A 16598-nucleotide genomic window follows, 5' to 3' on the forward strand; every position below is an offset into this window, starting at 1 on the left:
GGTATACTGTATGCTTGTGATTTGACCACTGATTGTTAACAAAGCTGCTTTCAATCCAAAAAGGTGGATGCAGACAGGTGATCTTTGGCCTGCTTCGGACCAAAAACCAGGAAAAATCCTCAGCGACTTAGTAGGGCCTCTTGTGAGGGGAGCCTGTCTGGCAGGCGCTATGCAACTCATACTTACCTGGCAGGGGAGATACCATGATCATTAAGGTGGTTCTCCCAGGGTGAGGCTCATCCATTGCACTTCGGGTGTGCTGACCCCTGCGATTTCCCCAAATGCGGGAAACTCGACTGCATAATTTGTGGTAGTGGGGGACTGCGTTCGCGCTTTCCCCTGATTTACTCTGGTGAAAAACAGTGCTTATTATTCAATGCTGACTGTTACTAGTCAGAGGTACTTGTATGCTTGTGATTTAACCACCGATTGTCAACAAAGCTGTTTTTCAATCCAAAATGTGGTACATTATCTCTTTATATTTAGCTGTATACGCAGCCTTTGTCTCCCCCTCGTGGATGAACAACAGTGTGATCAGTGAAGTTTCTTTTTCTGCTGGGCTTCGAGAAGTCAGGGCATGGCGAGCCTTTCCCTAACCTAACCTATCCTTCCTCTCTGTCTCACAGGTGACGGCATGCAAATGTGGGGACTGCTTCATCGGCACGGCAATGCTCTGACCAGAAGCCGCCGCCCCATATGCTAATACCCTGGTTGCTGTGCATCTTGGAAGTGCTTAGACTTGAGCCTGTGTCTTATGGAATTTGGGGTGCCTGCACACCCCTGGCTCCGTACAATGAGGTGCATCCGTTTTTTGGCGCAGTTGGATCCAGACAGGTGATCTTTGGCCTGCTTCGGACCAAAAACCAGGAAAAATCCTCAGCGACTTAGTAGGGCCTCTTGTGAGGGGAGCCTGTCTGGCAGGCGCTATGCAACTCATACTTACCTGGCAGGGGAGATACCATGATCACTAAGGTGGTTCTCCCAGGGTGAGGCTCATCCATTGCACTTCGGGTGTGCTGACCCCTGCGATTTCCCCAAATGCGGGAAACTCGACTGCATAATTTGTGGTAGTGGGGGACTGCGTTCGCGCTTTCCCCTGATTTACTCTGGTGAAAAACAGTGCTTATTAATCAATGCTGACTATTACTAGTCAGAGATACTTGCTAGATCGATCGATCGAGCGAGCCAGCCATCAATTGACCTCTGGGTGGCCAAGAGGATTGGATACTCCTCTCTCCCTTATCAGCTGCCTTTGGTTTTGTGGCTTTCCTATGTGATGCTTTATCTCAATGTTAGTGCAGAGTGTAACGTAAAGTGTAGGACCTGTGCCTTTGCTGTACTATGTTGTGCTACTTTGAGCCTGTGTCAAAGATATTGATTGATTGGGCTGGTTGACGGTATACTGTATGCTTGTGATTTGACCACTGATTGTTAACAAAGCTGCTTTCAATCCAAAAAGGTGGATGCAGACAGGTGATCTTTGGCCTGCTTCGGACCAAAAACCAGGAAAAATCCTCAGCGACTTAGTAGGGCCTCTTGTGAGGGGAGCCTGTCTGGCAGGCGCTATGCAACTCATACTTACCTGGCAGGGGAGATACCATGATCACTAAGGTGGTTCTCCCAGGGTGAGGCTCATCCATTGCACTTCGGGTGTGCTGACCCCTGCGATTTCCCCAAATGCGGGAAACTCGACTGCATAATTTGTGGTAGTGGGGGACTGCGTTCGCGCTTTCCCCTGATTTACTCTGGTGAAAAACAGTGCTTATTATTCAATGCTGACTATTACTAGTCAGAGATACTTGCTAGATCGATCGATCGAGCGAGCCAGCCATCAATTGACCTCTGGGTGGCCAAGAGGATTGGATACTCCTCTCTCCCTTATCAGCTGCCTTTGGTTTTGTGGCTTTCCTATGTGATGCTTTATCTCAATGTTAGTGCAGAGTGTAACGTAAAGTGTAGGACCTGTGCCTTTGCTGTACTATGTTGTGCTACTTTGAGCCTGTGTCAAAGATATTGATTGATTGGGCTGGTTGACGGTATACTGTATGCTTGTGATTTGACCACTGATTGTTAACAAAGCTGCTTTCAATCCAAAAAGGTGGATGCAGACAGGTGATCTTTGGCCTGCTTCGGACCAAAAACCAGGAAAAATCCTCAGCGACTTAGTAGGGCCTCTTGTGAGGGGAGCCTGTCTGGCAGGCGCTATGCAACTCATACTTACCTGGCAGGGGAGATACCATGATCATTAAGGTGGTTCTCCCAGGGTGAGGCTCATCCATTGCACTTCGGGTGTGCTGACCCCTGCGATTTCCCCAAATGCGGGAAACTCGACTGCATAATTTGTGGTAGTGGGGGACTGCGTTTGCGCTTTCCCCTGATTTACTCTGGTGAAAAACAGTGCTTATTATTCAATGCTGACTATTACTAGTCAGAGATACTTGCTAGATCGAGCGAGCCAGCCATCAATTGACCTCTGGGTGGCCAAGAGGATTGGATACTCCTCTCTCCCTTATCAGCTGCCTTTGGTTTTGTGGCTTTCCTATGTGATGCTTTATCTCAATGTTAGTGCAGAGTGTAACGTAAAGTGTAGGACCTGTGCCTTTGCTGTACTATGTTGTGCTACTTTGAGCCTGTGTCAAAGATATTGATTGATTGGGCTGGTTGACGGTATACTGTATGCTTGTGATTTGACCACTGATTGTTAACAAAGCTGCTTTCAATCCAAAAAGGTGGATGCAGACAGGTGATCTTTGGCCTGCTTCGGACCAAAAACCAGGAAAAATCCTCAGCGACTTAGTAGGGCCTCTTGTGAGGGGAGCCTGTCTGGCAGGCGCTATGCAACTCATACTTACCTGGCAGGGGAGATACCATGATCACTAAGGTGGTTCTCCCAGGGTGAGGCTCATCCATTGCACTTCGGGTGTGCTGACCCCTGCGATTTCCCCAAATGCGGGAAACTCGACTGCATAATTTGTGGTAGTGGGGGACTGCGTTCGCGCTTTCCCCTGATTTACTCTGGTGAAAAACAGTGCTTATTATTCAATGCTGACTATTACTAGTCAGAGATACTTGCTAGATCGATCGATCGAGCGAGCCAGCCATCAATTGACCTCTGGGTGGCCAAGAGGATTGGATACTCCTCTCTCCCTTATCAGCTGCCTTTGGTTTTGTGGCTTTCCTATGTGATGCTTTATCTCAATGTTAGTGCAGAGTGTAACGTAAAGTGTAGGACCTGTGCCTTTGCTGTACTATGTTGTGCTACTTTGAGCCTGTGTCAAAGATATTGATTGATTGGGCTGGTTGACGGTATACTGTATGCTTGTGATTTGACCACTGATTGTTAACAAAGCTGCTTTCAATCCAAAAAGGTGGATGCAGACAGGTGATCTTTGGCCTGCTTCGGACCAAAAACCAGGAAAAATCCTCAGCGACTTAGTAGGGCCTCTTGTGAGGGGAGCCTGTCTGGCAGGCGCTATGCAACTCATACTTACCTGGCAGGGGAGATACCATGATCACTAAGGTGGTTCTCCCAGGGTGAGGCTCATCCATTGCACTTCGGGTGTGCTGACCCCTGCGATTTCCCCAAATGCGGGAAACTCGACTGCATAATTTGTGGTAGTGGGGGACTGCGTTCGCGCTTTCCCCTGATTTACTCTGGTGAAAAACAGTGCTTATTATTCAATGCTGACTATTACTAGTCAGAGATACTTGCTAGATCGATCGATCGAGCGAGCCAGCCATCAATTGACCTCTGGGTGGCCAAGAGGATTGGATACTCCTCTCTCCCTTATCAGCTGCCTTTGGTTTTGTGGCTTTCCTATGTGATGCTTTATCTCAATGTTAGTGCAGAGTGTAACGTAAAGTGTAGGACCTGTGCCTTTGCTGTACTATGTTGTGCTACTTTGAGCCTGTGTCAAAGATATTGATTGATTGGGCTGGTTGACGGTATACTGTATGCTTGTGATTTGACCACTGATTGTTAACAAAGCTGCTTTCAATCCAAAAAGGTGGATGCAGACAGGTGATCTTTGGCCTGCTTCGGACCAAAAACCAGGAAAAATCCTCAGCGACTTAGTAGGGCCTCTTGTGAGGGGAGCCTGTCTGGCAGGCGCTATGCAACTCATACTTACCTGGCAGGGGAGATACCATGATCATTAAGGTGGTTCTCCCAGGGTGAGGCTCAGCCATTGCACTTCGGGTGTGCTGACCCCTGCGATTTCCCCAAATGCGGGAAACTCGACTGCATAATTTGTGGTAGTGGGGGACTGCGTTTGCGCTTTCCCCTGATTTACTCTGGTGAAAAACAGTGCTTATTATTCAATGCTGACTATTACTAGTCAGAGATACTTGCTAGATCGAGCGAGCCAGCCATCAATTGACCTCTGGGTGGCCAAGAGGATTGGATACTCCTCTCTCCCTTATCAGCTGCCTTTGGTTTTGTGGCTTTCCTATGTGATGCTTTATCTCAATGTTAGTGCAGAGTGTAACGTAAAGTGTAGGACCTGTGCCTTTGCTGTACTATGTTGTGCTACTTTGAGCCTGTGTCAAAGATATTGATTGATTGGGCTGGTTGACGGTATACTGTATGCTTGTGATTTGACCACTGATTGTTAACAAAGCTGCTTTCAATCCAAAAAGGTGGATGCAGACAGGTGATCTTTGGCCTGCTTCGGACCAAAAACCAGGAAAAATCCTCAGCGACTTAGTAGGGCCTCTTGTGAGGGGAGCCTGTCTGGCAGGCGCTATGCAACTCATACTTACCTGGCAGGGGAGATACCATGATCACTAAGGTGGTTCTCCCAGGGTGAGGCTCATCCATTGCACTTCGGGTGTGCTGACCCCTGCGATTTCCCCAAATGCGGGAAACTCGACTGCATAATTTGTGGTAGTGGGGGACTGCGTTCGCGCTTTCCCCTGATTTACTCTGGTGAAAAACAGTGCTTATTATTCAATGCTGACTATTACTAGTCAGAGATACTTGCTAGATCGATCGATCGAGCGAGCCAGCCATCAATTGACCTCTGGGTGGCCAAGAGGATTGGATACTCCTCTCTCCCTTATCAGCTGCCTTTGGTTTTGTGGCTTTCCTATGTGATGCTTTATCTCAATGTTAGTGCAGAGTGTAACGTAAAGTGTAGGACCTGTGCCTTTGCTGTACTATGTTGTGCTACTTTGAGCCTGTGTCAAAGATATTGATTGATTGGGCTGGTTGACGGTATACTGTATGCTTGTGATTTGACCACTGATTGTTAACAAAGCTGCTTTCAATCCAAAAAGGTGGATGCAGACAGGTGATCTTTGGCCTGCTTCGGACCAAAAACCAGGAAAAATCCTCAGCGACTTAGTAGGGCCTCTTGTGAGGGGAGCCTGTCTGGCAGGCGCTATGCAACTCATACTTACCTGGCAGGGGAGATACCATGATCATTAAGGTGGTTCTCCCAGGGTGAGGCTCATCCATTGCACTTCGGGTGTGCTGACCCCTGCGATTTCCCCAAATGCGGGAAACTCGACTGCATAATTTGTGGTAGTGGGGGACTGCGTTCGCGCTTTCCCCTGATTTACTCTGGTGAAAAACAGTGCTTATTATTCAATGCTGACTGTTACTAGTCAGAGGTACTTGTATGCTTGTGATTTAACCACCGATTGTCAACAAAGCTGTTTTTCAATCCAAAATGTGGTACATTATCTCTTTATATTTAGCTGTATACGCAGCCTTTGTCTCCCCCTCGTGGATGAACAACAGTGTGATCAGTGAAGTTTCTTTTTCTGCTGGGCTTCGAGAAGTCAGGGCATGGCGAGCCTTTCCCTAACCTAACCTATCCTTCCTCTCTGTCTCACAGGTGACGGCATGCAAATGTGGGGACTGCTTCATCGGCACGGCAATGCTCTGACCAGAAGCCGCCGCCCCATATGCTAATACCCTGGTTGCTGTGCATCTTGGAAGTGCTTAGACTTGAGCCTGTGTCTTATGGAATTTGGGGTGCCTGCACACCCCTGGCTCCGTACAATGAGGTGCATCCGTTTTTTGGCGCAGTTGGATCCAGACAGGTGATCTTTGGCCTGCTTCGGACCAAAAACCAGGAAAAATCCTCAGCGACTTAGTAGGGCCTCTTGTGAGGGGAGCCTGTCTGGCAGGCGCTATGCAACTCATACTTACCTGGCAGGGGAGATACCATGATCACTAAGGTGGTTCTCCCAGGGTGAGGCTCATCCATTGCACTTCGGGTGTGCTGACCCCTGCGATTTCCCCAAATGCGGGAAACTCGACTGCATAATTTGTGGTAGTGGGGGACTGCGTTCGCGCTTTCCCCTGATTTACTCTGGTGAAAAACAGTGCTTATTAATCAATGCTGACTATTACTAGTCAGAGATACTTGCTAGATCGATCGATCGAGCGAGCCAGCCATCAATTGACCTCTGGGTGGCCAAGAGGATTGGATACTCCTCTCTCCCTTATCAGCTGCCTTTGGTTTTGTGGCTTTCCTATGTGATGCTTTATCTCAATGTTAGTGCAGAGTGTAACGTAAAGTGTAGGACCTGTGCCTTTGCTGTACTATGTTGTGCTACTTTGAGCCTGTGTCAAAGATATTGATTGATTGGGCTGGTTGACGGTATACTGTATGCTTGTGATTTGACCACTGATTGTTAACAAAGCTGCTTTCAATCCAAAAAGGTGGATGCAGACAGGTGATCTTTGGCCTGCTTCGGACCAAAAACCAGGAAAAATCCTCAGCGACTTAGTAGGGCCTCTTGTGAGGGGAGCCTGTCTGGCAGGCGCTATGCAACTCATACTTACCTGGCAGGGGAGATACCATGATCACTAAGGTGGTTCTCCCAGGGTGAGGCTCATCCATTGCACTTCGGGTGTGCTGACCCCTGCGATTTCCCCAAATGCGGGAAACTCGACTGCATAATTTGTGGTAGTGGGGGACTGCGTTCGCGCTTTCCCCTGATTTACTCTGGTGAAAAACAGTGCTTATTATTCAATGCTGACTATTACTAGTCAGAGATACTTGCTAGATCGATCGATCGAGCGAGCCAGCCATCAATTGACCTCTGGGTGGCCAAGAGGATTGGATACTCCTCTCTCCCTTATCAGCTGCCTTTGGTTTTGTGGCTTTCCTATGTGATGCTTTATCTCAATGTTAGTGCAGAGTGTAACGTAAAGTGTAGGACCTGTGCCTTTGCTGTACTATGTTGTGCTACTTTGAGCCTGTGTCAAAGATATTGATTGATTGGGCTGGTTGACGGTATACTGTATGCTTGTGATTTGACCACTGATTGTTAACAAAGCTGCTTTCAATCCAAAAAGGTGGATGCAGACAGGTGATCTTTGGCCTGCTTCGGACCAAAAACCAGGAAAAATCCTCAGCGACTTAGTAGGGCCTCTTGTGAGGGGAGCCTGTCTGGCAGGCGCTATGCAACTCATACTTACCTGGCAGGGGAGATACCATGATCATTAAGGTGGTTCTCCCAGGGTGAGGCTCAGCCATTGCACTTCGGGTGTGCTGACCCCTGCGATTTCCCCAAATGCGGGAAACTCGACTGCATAATTTGTGGTAGTGGGGGACTGCGTTCGCGCTTTCCCCTGATTTACTCTGGTGAAAAACAGTGCTTATTATTCAATGCTGACTATTACTAGTCAGAGATACTTGCTAGATCGATCGATCGAGCGAGCCAGCCATCAATTGACCTCTGGGTGGCCAAGAGGATTGGATACTCCTCTCTCCCTTATCAGCTGCCTTTGGTTTTGTGGCTTTCCTATGTGATGCTTTATCTCAATGTTAGTGCAGAGTGTAACGTAAAGTGTAGGACCTGTGCCTTTGCTGTACTATGTTGTGCTACTTTGAGCCTGTGTCAAAGATATTGATTGATTGGGCTGGTTGACGGTATACTGTATGCTTGTGATTTGACCACTGATTGTTAACAAAGCTGCTTTCAATCCAAAAAGGTGGATGCAGACAGGTGATCTTTGGCCTGCTTCGGACCAAAAACCAGGAAAAATCCTCAGCGACTTAGTAGGGCCTCTTGTGAGGGGAGCCTGTCTGGCAGGCGCTATGCAACTCATACTTACCTGGCAGGGGAGATACCATGATCATTAAGGTGGTTCTCCCAGGGTGAGGCTCATCCATTGCACTTCGGGTGTGCTGACCCCTGCGATTTCCCCAAATGCGGGAAACTCGACTGCATAATTTGTGGTAGTGGGGGACTGCGTTTGCGCTTTCCCCTGATTTACTCTGGTGAAAAACAGTGCTTATTATTCAATGCTGACTATTACTAGTCAGAGATACTTGCTAGATCGAGCGAGCCAGCCATCAATTGACCTCTGGGTGGCCAAGAGGATTGGATACTCCTCTCTCCCTTATCAGCTGCCTTTGGTTTTGTGGCTTTCCTATGTGATGCTTTATCTCAATGTTAGTGCAGAGTGTAACGTAAAGTGTAGGACCTGTGCCTTTGCTGTACTATGTTGTGCTACTTTGAGCCTGTGTCAAAGATATTGATTGATTGGGCTGGTTGACGGTATACTGTATGCTTGTGATTTGACCACTGATTGTTAACAAAGCTGCTTTCAATCCAAAAAGGTGGATGCAGACAGGTGATCTTTGGCCTGCTTCGGACCAAAAACCAGGAAAAATCCTCAGCGACTTAGTAGGGCCTCTTGTGAGGGGAGCCTGTCTGGCAGGCGCTATGCAACTCATACTTACCTGGCAGGGGAGATACCATGATCACTAAGGTGGTTCTCCCAGGGTGAGGCTCATCCATTGCACTTCGGGTGTGCTGACCCCTGCGATTTCCCCAAATGCGGGAAACTCGACTGCATAATTTGTGGTAGTGGGGGACTGCGTTCGCGCTTTCCCCTGATTTACTCTGGTGAAAAACAGTGCTTATTATTCAATGCTGACTATTACTAGTCAGAGATACTTGCTAGATCGATCGATCGAGCGAGCCAGCCATCAATTGACCTCTGGGTGGCCAAGAGGATTGGATACTCCTCTCTCCCTTATCAGCTGCCTTTGGTTTTGTGGCTTTCCTATGTGATGCTTTATCTCAATGTTAGTGCAGAGTGTAACGTAAAGTGTAGGACCTGTGCCTTTGCTGTACTATGTTGTGCTACTTTGAGCCTGTGTCAAAGATATTGATTGATTGGGCTGGTTGACGGTATACTGTATGCTTGTGATTTGACCACTGATTGTTAACAAAGCTGCTTTCAATCCAAAAAGGTGGATGCAGACAGGTGATCTTTGGCCTGCTTCGGACCAAAAACCAGGAAAAATCCTCAGCGACTTAGTAGGGCCTCTTGTGAGGGGAGCCTGTCTGGCAGGCGCTATGCAACTCATACTTACCTGGCAGGGGAGATACCATGATCACTAAGGTGGTTCTCCCAGGGTGAGGCTCATCCATTGCACTTCGGGTGTGCTGACCCCTGCGATTTCCCCAAATGCGGGAAACTCGACTGCATAATTTGTGGTAGTGGGGGACTGCGTTCGCGCTTTCCCCTGATTTACTCTGGTGAAAAACAGTGCTTATTATTCAATGCTGACTATTACTAGTCAGAGATACTTGCTAGATCGATCGATCGAGCGAGCCAGCCATCAATTGACCTCTGGGTGGCCAAGAGGATTGGATACTCCTCTCTCCCTTATCAGCTGCCTTTGGTTTTGTGGCTTTCCTATGTGATGCTTTATCTCAATGTTAGTGCAGAGTGTAACGTAAAGTGTAGGACCTGTGCCTTTGCTGTACTATGTTGTGCTACTTTGAGCCTGTGTCAAAGATATTGATTGATTGGGCTGGTTGACGGTATACTGTATGCTTGTGATTTGACCACTGATTGTTAACAAAGCTGCTTTCAATCCAAAAAGGTGGATGCAGACAGGTGATCTTTGGCCTGCTTCGGACCAAAAACCAGGAAAAATCCTCAGCGACTTAGTAGGGCCTCTTGTGAGGGGAGCCTGTCTGGCAGGCGCTATGCAACTCATACTTACCTGGCAGGGGAGATACCATGATCATTAAGGTGGTTCTCCCAGGGTGAGGCTCAGCCATTGCACTTCGGGTGTGCTGACCCCTGCGATTTCCCCAAATGCGGGAAACTCGACTGCATAATTTGTGGTAGTGGGGGACTGCGTTTGCGCTTTCCCCTGATTTACTCTGGTGAAAAACAGTGCTTATTATTCAATGCTGACTATTACTAGTCAGAGATACTTGCTAGATCGAGCGAGCCAGCCATCAATTGACCTCTGGGTGGCCAAGAGGATTGGATACTCCTCTCTCCCTTATCAGCTGCCTTTGGTTTTGTGGCTTTCCTATGTGATGCTTTATCTCAATGTTAGTGCAGAGTGTAACGTAAAGTGTAGGACCTGTGCCTTTGCTGTACTATGTTGTGCTACTTTGAGCCTGTGTCAAAGATATTGATTGATTGGGCTGGTTGACGGTATACTGTATGCTTGTGATTTGACCACTGATTGTTAACAAAGCTGCTTTCAATCCAAAAAGGTGGATGCAGACAGGTGATCTTTGGCCTGCTTCGGACCAAAAACCAGGAAAAATCCTCAGCGACTTAGTAGGGCCTCTTGTGAGGGGAGCCTGTCTGGCAGGCGCTATGCAACTCATACTTACCTGGCAGGGGAGATACCATGATCACTAAGGTGGTTCTCCCAGGGTGAGGCTCATCCATTGCACTTCGGGTGTGCTGACCCCTGCGATTTCCCCAAATGCGGGAAACTCGACTGCATAATTTGTGGTAGTGGGGGACTGCGTTCGCGCTTTCCCCTGATTTACTCTGGTGAAAAACAGTGCTTATTATTCAATGCTGACTATTACTAGTCAGAGATACTTGCTAGATCGATCGATCGAGCGAGCCAGCCATCAATTGACCTCTGGGTGGCCAAGAGGATTGGATACTCCTCTCTCCCTTATCAGCTGCCTTTGTTTTGTGGCTTTCCTATGTGATGCTTTATCTCAATGTTAGTGCAGAGTGTAACGTAAAGTGTAGGACCTGTGCCTTTGCTGTACTATGTTGTGCTACTTTGAGCCTGTGTCAAAGATATTGATTGATTGGGCTGGTTGACGGTATACTGTATGCTTGTGATTTGACCACTGATTGTTAACAAAGCTGCTTTCAATCCAAAAAGGTGGATGCAGACAGGTGATCTTTGGCCTGCTTCGGACCAAAAACCAGGAAAAATCCTCAGCGACTTAGTAGGGCCTCTTGTGAGGGGAGCCTGTCTGGCAGGCGCTATGCAACTCATACTTACCTGGCAGGGGAGATACCATGATCATTAAGGTGGTTCTCCCAGGGTGAGGCTCATCCATTGCACTTCGGGTGTGCTGACCCCTGCGATTTCCCCAAATGCGGGAAACTCGACTGCATAATTTGTGGTAGTGGGGGACTGCGTTCGCGCTTTCCCCTGATTTACTCTGGTGAAAAACAGTGCTTATTATTCAATGCTGACTGTTACTAGTCAGAGGTACTTGTATGCTTGTGATTTAACCACCGATTGTCAACAAAGCTGTTTTTCAATCCAAAATGTGGTACATTATCTCTTTATATTTAGCTGTATACGCAGCCTTTGTCTCCCCCTCGTGGATGAACAACAGTGTGATCAGTGAAGTTTCTTTTTCTGCTGGGCTTCGAGAAGTCAGGGCATGGCGAGCCTTTCCCTAACCTAACCTATCCTTCCTCTCTGTCTCACAGGTGACGGCATGCAAATGTGGGGACTGCTTCATCGGCACGGCAATGCTCTGACCAGAAGCCGCCGCCCCATATGCTAATACCCTGGTTGCTGTGCATCTTGGAAGTGCTTAGACTTGAGCCTGTGTCTTATGGAATTTGGGGTGCCTGCACACCCCTGGCTCCGTACAATGAGGTGCATCCGTTTTTTGGCGCAGTTGGATCCAGACAGGTGATCTTTGGCCTGCTTCGGACCAAAAACCAGGAAAAATCCTCAGCGACTTAGTAGGGCCTCTTGTGAGGGGAGCCTGTCTGGCAGGCGCTATGCAACTCATACTTACCTGGCAGGGGAGATACCATGATCACTAAGGTGGTTCTCCCAGGGTGAGGCTCATCCATTGCACTTCGGGTGTGCTGACCCCTGCGATTTCCCCAAATGCGGGAAACTCGACTGCATAATTTGTGGTAGTGGGGGACTGCGTTCGCGCTTTCCCCTGATTTACTCTGGTGAAAAACAGTGCTTATTATTCAATGCTGACTATTACTAGTCAGAGATACTTGCTAGATCGATCGATCGAGCGAGCCAGCCATCAATTGACCTCTGGGTGGCCAAGAGGATTGGATACTCCTCTCTCCCTTATCAGCTGCCTTTGGTTTTGTGGCTTTCCTATGTGATGCTTTATCTCAATGTTAGTGCAGAGTGTAACGTAAAGTGTAGGACCTGTGCCTTTGCTGTACTATGTTGTGCTACTTTGAGCCTGTGTCAAAGATATTGATTGATTGGGCTGGTTGACGGTATACTGTATGCTTGTGATTTGACCACTGATTGTTAACAAAGCTGCTTTCAATCCAAAAAGGTGGATGCAGACAGGTGATCTTTGGCCTGCTTCGGACCAAAAACCAGGAAAAATCCTCAGCGACTTAGTAGGGCCTCTTGTGAGGGGAGCCTGTCTGGCAGGCGCTATGCAACTCATACTTACCTGGCAGGGGAGATACCATGATCATTAAGGTGGTTCTCCCAGGGTGAGGCTCAGCCATTGCACTTCGGGTGTGCTGACCCCTGCGATTTCCCCAAATGCGGGAAACTCGACTGCATAATTTGTGGTAGTGGGGGACTGCGTTCGCGCTTTCCCCTGATTTACTCTGGTGAAAAACAGTGCTTATTATTCAATGCTGACTATTACTAGTCAGAGATACTTGCTAGATCGATCGATCGAGCGAGCCAGCCATCAATTGACCTCTGGGTGGCCAAGAGGATTGGATACTCCTCTCTCCCTTATCAGCTGCCTTTGGTTTTGTGGCTTTCCTATGTGATGCTTTATCTCAATGTTAGTGCAGAGTGTAACGTAAAGTGTAGGACCTGTGCCTTTGCTGTACTATGTTGTGCTACTTTGAGCCTGTGTCAAAGATATTGATTGATTGGGCTGGTTGACGGTATACTGTATGCTTGTGATTTGACCACTGATTGTTAACAAAGCTGCTTTCAATCCAAAAAGGTGGATGCAGACAGGTGATCTTTGGCCTGCTTCGGACCAAAAACCAGGAAAAATCCTCAGCGACTTAGTAGGGCCTCTTGTGAGGGGAGCCTGTCTGGCAGGCGCTATGCAACTCATACTTACCTGGCAGGGGAGATACCATGATCATTAAGGTGGTTCTCCCAGGGTGAGGCTCATCCATTGCACTTCGGGTGTGCTGACCCCTGCGATTTCCCCAAATGCGGGAAACTCGACTGCATAATTTGTGGTAGTGGGGGACTGCGTTTGCGCTTTCCCCTGATTTACTCTGGTGAAAAACAGTGCTTATTATTCAATGCTGACTATTACTAGTCAGAGATACTTGCTAGATCGAGCGAGCCAGCCATCAATTGACCTCTGGGTGGCCAAGAGGATTGGATACTCCTCTCTCCCTTATCAGCTGCCTTTGGTTTTGTGGCTTTCCTATGTGATGCTTTATCTCAATGTTAGTGCAGAGTGTAACGTAAAGTGTAGGACCTGTGCCTTTGCTGTACTATGTTGTGCTACTTTGAGCCTGTGTCAAAGATATTGATTGATTGGGCTGGTTGACGGTATACTGTATGCTTGTGATTTGACCACTGATTGTTAACAAAGCTGCTTTCAATCCAAAAAGGTGGATGCAGACAGGTGATCTTTGGCCTGCTTCGGACCAAAAACCAGGAAAAATCCTCAGCGACTTAGTAGGGCCTCTTGTGAGGGGAGCCTGTCTGGCAGGCGCTATGCAACTCATACTTACCTGGCAGGGGAGATACCATGATCACTAAGGTGGTTCTCCCAGGGTGAGGCTCATCCATTGCACTTCGGGTGTGCTGACCCCTGCGATTTCCCCAAATGCGGGAAACTCGACTGCATAATTTGTGGTAGTGGGGGACTGCGTTCGCGCTTTCCCCTGATTTACTCTGGTGAAAAACAGTGCTTATTATTCAATGCTGACTATTACTAGTCAGAGATACTTGCTAGATCGATCGATCGAGCGAGCCAGCCATCAATTGACCTCTGGGTGGCCAAGAGGATTGGATACTCCTCTCTCCCTTATCAGCTGCCTTTGGTTTTGTGGCTTTCCTATGTGATGCTTTATCTCAATGTTAGTGCAGAGTGTAACGTAAAGTGTAGGACCTGTGCCTTTGCTGTACTATGTTGTGCTACTTTGAGCCTGTGTCAAAGATATTGATTGATTGGGCTGGTTGACGGTATACTGTATGCTTGTGATTTGACCACTGATTGTTAACAAAGCTGCTTTCAATCCAAAAAGGTGGATGCAGACAGGTGATCTTTGGCCTGCTTCGGACCAAAAACCAGGAAAAATCCTCAGCGACTTAGTAGGGCCTCTTGTGAGGGGAGCCTGTCTGGCAGGCGCTATGCAACTCATACTTACCTGGCAGGGGAGATACCATGATCACTAAGGTGGTTCTCCCAGGGTGAGGCTCATCCATTGCACTTCGGGTGTGCTGACCCCTGCGATTTCCCCAAATGCGGGAAACTCGACTGCATAATTTGTGGTAGTGGGGGACTGCGTTCGCGCTTTCCCCTGATTTACTCTGGTGAAAACAGTGCTTATTATTCAATGCTGACTATTACTAGTCAGAGATACTTGCTAGATCGATCGATCGAGCGAGCCAGCCATCAATTGACCTCTGGGTGGCCAAGAGGATTGGATACTCCTCTCTCCTTATCAGCTGCCTTTGGTTTTGTGGCTTTCCTATGTGATGCTTTATCTCAATGTTAGTGCAGAGTGTAACGTAAAGTGTAGGACCTGTGCCTTTGCTGTACTATGTTGTGCTACTTTGAGCCTGTGTCAAAGATATTGATTGATTGGGCTGGTTGACGGTATACTGTATGCTTGTGATTTGACCACTGATTGTTAACAAAGCTGCTTTCAATCCAAAAAGGTGGATGCAGACAGGTGATCTTTGGCCTGCTTCGGACCAAAAACCAGGAAAAATCCTCAGCGACTTAGTAGGGCCTCTTGTGAGGGGAGCCTGTCTGGCAGGCGCTATGCAACTCATACTTACCTGGCAGGGGAGATACCATGATCATTAAGGTGGTTCTCCCAGGGTGAGGCTCAGCCATTGCACTTCGGGTGTGCTGACCCCTGCGATTTCCCCAAATGCGGGAAACTCGACTGCATAATTTGTGGTAGTGGGGGACTGCGTTTGCGCTTTCCCCTGATTTACTCTGGTGAAAAACAGTGCTTATTATTCAATGCTGACTATTACTAGTCAGAGATACTTGCTAGATCGAGCGAGCCAGCCATCAATTGACCTCTGGGTGGCCAAGAGGATTGGATACTCCTCTCTCCCTTATCAGCTGCCTTTGGTTTTGTGGCTTTCCTATGTGATGCTTTATCTCAATGTTAGTGCAGAGTGTAACGTAAAGTGTAGGACCTGTGCCTTTGCTGTACTATGTTGTGCTACTTTGAGCCTGTGTCAAAGATATTGATTGATTGGGCTGGTTGACGGTATACTGTATGCTTGTGATTTGACCACTGATTGTTAACAAAGCTGCTTTCAATCCAAAAAGGTGGATGCAGACAGGTGATCTTTGGCCTGCTTCGGACCAAAAACCAGGAAAAATCCTCAGCGACTTAGTAGGGCCTCTTGTGAGGGGAGCCTGTCTGGCAGGCGCTATGCAACTCATACTTACCTGGCAGGGGAGATACCATTGATCACTAAGGTGGTTCTCCCAGGGTGAGGCTCATCCATTGCACTTCGGGTGTGCTGACCCCTGCGATTTCCCCAAATGCGGGAAACTCGACTGCATAATTTGTGGTAGTGGGGGACTGCGTTCGCGCTTTCCCCTGATTTACTCTGGTGAAAAACAGTGCTTATTATTCAATGCTGACTATTACTAGTCAGAGATACTTGCTAGATCGATCGATCGAGCGAGCCAGCCATCAATTGACCTCTGGGTGGCCAAGAGGATTGGATACTCCTCTCTCCCTTATCAGCTGCCTTTGGTTTTGTGGCTTTCCTATGTGATGCTTTATCTCAATGTTAGTGCAGAGTGTAACGTAAAGTGTAGGACCTGTGCCTTTGCTGTACTATGTTGTGCTACTTTGAGCCTGTGTCAAAGATATTGATTGATTGGGCTGGTTGACGGTATACTGTATGCTTGTGATTTGACCACTGATTGTTAACAAAGCTGCTTTCAATCCAAAAAGGTGGATGCAGACAGGTGATCTTTGGCCTGCTTCGGACCAAAAACCAGGAAAAATCCTCAGCGACTTAGTAGGGCCTCTTGTGAGGGGAGCCTGTCTGGCAGGCGCTATGCAACTCATACTTACCTGGCAGGGGAGATACCATGATCATTAAGGTGGTTCTCCCAGGGTGAGGCTCATCCATTGCACTTCGGGTGTGCTGACCCCTGCGATTTCCCCAAATGCGGGAAACTCGACTGCATAATTTGTGGTAGTGGGG

At 48.0% G+C, this 16598-nt stretch overlaps 25 non-coding genes and 1 pseudogene across 25 annotated transcripts; all 26 read left to right on the top strand.

The window, feature by feature from the left end:
* The first annotated feature begins 178 nt into the window (after nt 1–178).
* LOC142714604 (U1 spliceosomal RNA) lies at nt 179–342 on the top strand. The gene has a single exon (XR_012870759.1). It is a non-coding gene; the product is annotated as a U1 spliceosomal RNA (small nuclear RNA).
* A 593-nt stretch (nt 343–935) lies between these two features.
* LOC142714476 (U1 spliceosomal RNA) lies at nt 936–1099 on the top strand. Its single transcript, XR_012870642.1, has one exon. It is a non-coding gene; the product is annotated as a U1 spliceosomal RNA (small nuclear RNA).
* A 475-nt stretch (nt 1100–1574) lies between these two features.
* On the top strand, nt 1575–1738 carry LOC142714477 (U1 spliceosomal RNA). Its single transcript, XR_012870643.1, has one exon. It is a non-coding gene; the product is annotated as a U1 spliceosomal RNA (small nuclear RNA).
* A 475-nt stretch (nt 1739–2213) lies between these two features.
* Nucleotides 2214–2377, top strand: LOC142714531 (U1 spliceosomal RNA). Its single transcript, XR_012870691.1, has one exon. It is a non-coding gene; the product is annotated as a U1 spliceosomal RNA (small nuclear RNA).
* A 467-nt stretch (nt 2378–2844) lies between these two features.
* Nucleotides 2845–3008, top strand: LOC142714478 (U1 spliceosomal RNA). Its single transcript, XR_012870644.1, has one exon. It is a non-coding gene; the product is annotated as a U1 spliceosomal RNA (small nuclear RNA).
* Nucleotides 3009–3483: 475 nt separating this feature from the next.
* Nucleotides 3484–3647, top strand: LOC142714479 (U1 spliceosomal RNA). The gene has a single exon (XR_012870645.1). It is a non-coding gene; the product is annotated as a U1 spliceosomal RNA (small nuclear RNA).
* Nucleotides 3648–4122: 475 nt separating this feature from the next.
* Nucleotides 4123–4286, top strand: LOC142714599 (U1 spliceosomal RNA). Its single transcript, XR_012870754.1, has one exon. It is a non-coding gene; the product is annotated as a U1 spliceosomal RNA (small nuclear RNA).
* A 467-nt stretch (nt 4287–4753) lies between these two features.
* LOC142714480 (U1 spliceosomal RNA) lies at nt 4754–4917 on the top strand. The gene has a single exon (XR_012870646.1). It is a non-coding gene; the product is annotated as a U1 spliceosomal RNA (small nuclear RNA).
* Nucleotides 4918–5392: 475 nt separating this feature from the next.
* Nucleotides 5393–5556, top strand: LOC142714616 (U1 spliceosomal RNA). Its single transcript, XR_012870770.1, has one exon. It is a non-coding gene; the product is annotated as a U1 spliceosomal RNA (small nuclear RNA).
* A 593-nt stretch (nt 5557–6149) lies between these two features.
* Nucleotides 6150–6313, top strand: LOC142714482 (U1 spliceosomal RNA). Its single transcript, XR_012870648.1, has one exon. It is a non-coding gene; the product is annotated as a U1 spliceosomal RNA (small nuclear RNA).
* Nucleotides 6314–6788: 475 nt separating this feature from the next.
* LOC142714483 (U1 spliceosomal RNA) lies at nt 6789–6952 on the top strand. Its single transcript, XR_012870649.1, has one exon. It is a non-coding gene; the product is annotated as a U1 spliceosomal RNA (small nuclear RNA).
* A 475-nt stretch (nt 6953–7427) lies between these two features.
* Nucleotides 7428–7591, top strand: LOC142714543 (U1 spliceosomal RNA). The gene has a single exon (XR_012870702.1). It is a non-coding gene; the product is annotated as a U1 spliceosomal RNA (small nuclear RNA).
* Nucleotides 7592–8066: 475 nt separating this feature from the next.
* Nucleotides 8067–8230, top strand: LOC142714533 (U1 spliceosomal RNA). Its single transcript, XR_012870693.1, has one exon. It is a non-coding gene; the product is annotated as a U1 spliceosomal RNA (small nuclear RNA).
* A 467-nt stretch (nt 8231–8697) lies between these two features.
* On the top strand, nt 8698–8861 carry LOC142714485 (U1 spliceosomal RNA). Its single transcript, XR_012870650.1, has one exon. It is a non-coding gene; the product is annotated as a U1 spliceosomal RNA (small nuclear RNA).
* A 475-nt stretch (nt 8862–9336) lies between these two features.
* On the top strand, nt 9337–9500 carry LOC142714486 (U1 spliceosomal RNA). The gene has a single exon (XR_012870651.1). It is a non-coding gene; the product is annotated as a U1 spliceosomal RNA (small nuclear RNA).
* A 475-nt stretch (nt 9501–9975) lies between these two features.
* Nucleotides 9976–10139, top strand: LOC142714600 (U1 spliceosomal RNA). Its single transcript, XR_012870755.1, has one exon. It is a non-coding gene; the product is annotated as a U1 spliceosomal RNA (small nuclear RNA).
* A 467-nt stretch (nt 10140–10606) lies between these two features.
* On the top strand, nt 10607–10770 carry LOC142714487 (U1 spliceosomal RNA). The gene has a single exon (XR_012870652.1). It is a non-coding gene; the product is annotated as a U1 spliceosomal RNA (small nuclear RNA).
* Nucleotides 10771–11244: 474 nt separating this feature from the next.
* Nucleotides 11245–11408, top strand: LOC142714628 (U1 spliceosomal RNA). Its single transcript, XR_012870777.1, has one exon. It is a non-coding gene; the product is annotated as a U1 spliceosomal RNA (small nuclear RNA).
* A 593-nt stretch (nt 11409–12001) lies between these two features.
* On the top strand, nt 12002–12165 carry LOC142714488 (U1 spliceosomal RNA). The gene has a single exon (XR_012870653.1). It is a non-coding gene; the product is annotated as a U1 spliceosomal RNA (small nuclear RNA).
* A 475-nt stretch (nt 12166–12640) lies between these two features.
* Nucleotides 12641–12804, top strand: LOC142714545 (U1 spliceosomal RNA). The gene has a single exon (XR_012870704.1). It is a non-coding gene; the product is annotated as a U1 spliceosomal RNA (small nuclear RNA).
* Nucleotides 12805–13279: 475 nt separating this feature from the next.
* On the top strand, nt 13280–13443 carry LOC142714534 (U1 spliceosomal RNA). The gene has a single exon (XR_012870694.1). It is a non-coding gene; the product is annotated as a U1 spliceosomal RNA (small nuclear RNA).
* A 467-nt stretch (nt 13444–13910) lies between these two features.
* LOC142714489 (U1 spliceosomal RNA) lies at nt 13911–14074 on the top strand. Its single transcript, XR_012870654.1, has one exon. It is a non-coding gene; the product is annotated as a U1 spliceosomal RNA (small nuclear RNA).
* A 475-nt stretch (nt 14075–14549) lies between these two features.
* Nucleotides 14550–14713, top strand: LOC142714490 (U1 spliceosomal RNA). Its single transcript, XR_012870655.1, has one exon. It is a non-coding gene; the product is annotated as a U1 spliceosomal RNA (small nuclear RNA).
* Nucleotides 14714–15186: 473 nt separating this feature from the next.
* On the top strand, nt 15187–15350 carry LOC142714601 (U1 spliceosomal RNA). Its single transcript, XR_012870756.1, has one exon. It is a non-coding gene; the product is annotated as a U1 spliceosomal RNA (small nuclear RNA).
* Nucleotides 15351–15817: 467 nt separating this feature from the next.
* Nucleotides 15818–15982, top strand: LOC142714624 (U1 spliceosomal RNA). The gene has a single exon (XR_012870776.1). It is a non-coding gene; the product is annotated as a U1 spliceosomal RNA (small nuclear RNA).
* A 475-nt stretch (nt 15983–16457) lies between these two features.
* On the top strand, nt 16458–16598 carry LOC142714625 (U1 spliceosomal RNA; annotated as a pseudogene; the record flags this gene model as incomplete).

Source organism: Rhinoderma darwinii, unplaced genomic scaffold (assembly GCF_050947455.1).
Source record: "Rhinoderma darwinii isolate aRhiDar2 unplaced genomic scaffold, aRhiDar2.hap1 Scaffold_442, whole genome shotgun sequence".
NCBI lineage: Eukaryota > Metazoa > Chordata > Amphibia > Anura > Rhinodermatidae > Rhinoderma > Rhinoderma darwinii.